The 1,893-nt window shown below is 36.5% G+C and overlaps 1 pseudogene; it reads left to right on the forward strand.

Annotated features, from left to right (window-relative positions):
• Positions 1–601, forward strand: part of LOC102472353 (vasculin-like) — a 1,323-nt pseudogene extending 722 nt beyond the window's left edge.
• The last annotated feature ends 1,292 nt before the right edge of the window (positions 602–1,893 follow it).

Below are 1,893 nucleotides of genomic sequence, written 5' to 3' on the forward strand. Positions count from 1 at the left end.
CTTTCCCTGTCAACAAACTTAATTAGCAGCCTTGTCTAACCAAACTTACACAAATGTGCACTGATAAGAAGAGAGAATTGTTTAAGGCATTAAAAAGGGACAGAGTAGAAGAGGAACATGAAGATGAAAGCCATGCTGGCTCTTAGAAGGATGACAACTCATTTAATTTGCATAACAACAATAGTGCTCACCAAGAAAGGGATATAAATAGAAACTTTGACAAAAATGAAATTCCTCAAGAGAATGGCAATACCTCAGTGATTACCCAGCAGATCATTTGGTCTTCAACTTTCCCACAAACTGATGTTCTTTCAAGTTCACTTGAGGCAGAACACAGATTGTTAAAGGAGATGGGGTGGCAGGAATACAGTGAAAATGATGAAACATGTGCTCCCTTAACTGAGGATGAAATGAGAGAATTCCAAGTTATTAGTGAACAGGTACAGAAGAATGGTCTGAGAAAAAAAATGGTATTTTGAAAAATGGCCTGACCTGTGATTACAAGTTTGTACCTTGGAAAAACATCACTTTCAAACCCACAATTGCAAATGATGACAGAGAGACAAGTAGCAGTGACACATCACATGATGATGATGTGTGAAGAATTTCCTAACAGCTTTAGAAATTTTAGTGTGATACATCTCTCATACAGTTTGGGGTGAATTGTAAAAATGAAGAACTATAATTTATGTAGTGAAATACCCCATTAGAAGTTTTTTGGGGGGACTTCAATATGGAGAAAGTTAAGAATGTTGTGTTGGGCTGTGTTGAATATTATTTCTTTGTAAATGAATGTTGTAGAAATGAAGACTTTGGTTGATCCAACATAGACTTTCTTCATCACTGCAGCGTTTCTCTGACTAGCAATGTGACAATGTAACAAATGAGATTTTTCTTTTAGAGTCATCTTTTTTGTACAATGGAAACCATCAAGTCCACCTGTGTGCACTTCCCCCCAAAACAAACAAATAAACAAACAAACAAAACCAAAACAACAACAAAAGAAAACAGAAAGGAAAATGTAGCATGGGCTAAAACTGGAGCACAGTGCAGTAAAACATTAATTTTCTGAACTCAGCTGTTGTACAAGTCACCTTTTAAAACATAAATTGCTCTTTAGCCATTTGTAGTGCTAATTATTACAGGAAAGATTTACCACATTTTCTCCTGAAATTTTAAGAGTTGATTTCCAAGAGCTTTATTGGGCATGTTGTCAGAGCATAATTTTCATTTGATGGAAGAGAGTCTTGTGGTGGAACTGGCAGTTAGCATAATGGCTATGTCACTGGACTCTCATGTAGTCGACCACAGTTATAGTCCCAGACCCAGTGGCTTAAGCTCACGCTGGGCAGGTGTATGTGCATGCCCAAGATCTCGAGAGGAGAATGGAGGAGAAGGGATTGCAGCGTGGCCATGCCCCCTGGGGGTTGATTTCTCGCTTTCTATCTCTCTGTCTCTCTCTGTCTTTCTGGAGAGCATGCGTGCCCTATAGCAAAAATCTCTCAATTAAAATAAAATAAAAAATAGTCTCATAGGAAAACTTATTTTGATAAATTATTACACATACAGAAAAATTTATCATGCTGACTGGATCTATCCTCAACATGGAAAAATAAACTGGATTTTCAGGAAAATAAAAGAACTTCTTGAAGAGCTGTTGTAGAGTTGATAAATTGTTTCAGATTTTGTTTATCTGAGAATGTTTTTATCATTTTTTTCTATATGAAGTATAATCTTGCTGGGTATAGTATTCTTGGTTGAAATTGTTTTTCATTTAACAGTTTGACTGTATTTCCCCATTCTTTCCTTGCCTGCATTGTTTCTCACAATAGGTCCAATATTAGCCTGTTGGGATAAACTTTGTTCGTAACTTGATGTTTTCCTCTTGCAAAT

Source organism: Tupaia chinensis, unplaced genomic scaffold (genome assembly GCF_000334495.1).
Source record: "Tupaia chinensis unplaced genomic scaffold, TupChi_1.0 Scaffold000130_1, whole genome shotgun sequence".
In the NCBI taxonomy this organism is placed as follows: Eukaryota; Metazoa; Chordata; class Mammalia; order Scandentia; family Tupaiidae; genus Tupaia; species Tupaia belangeri.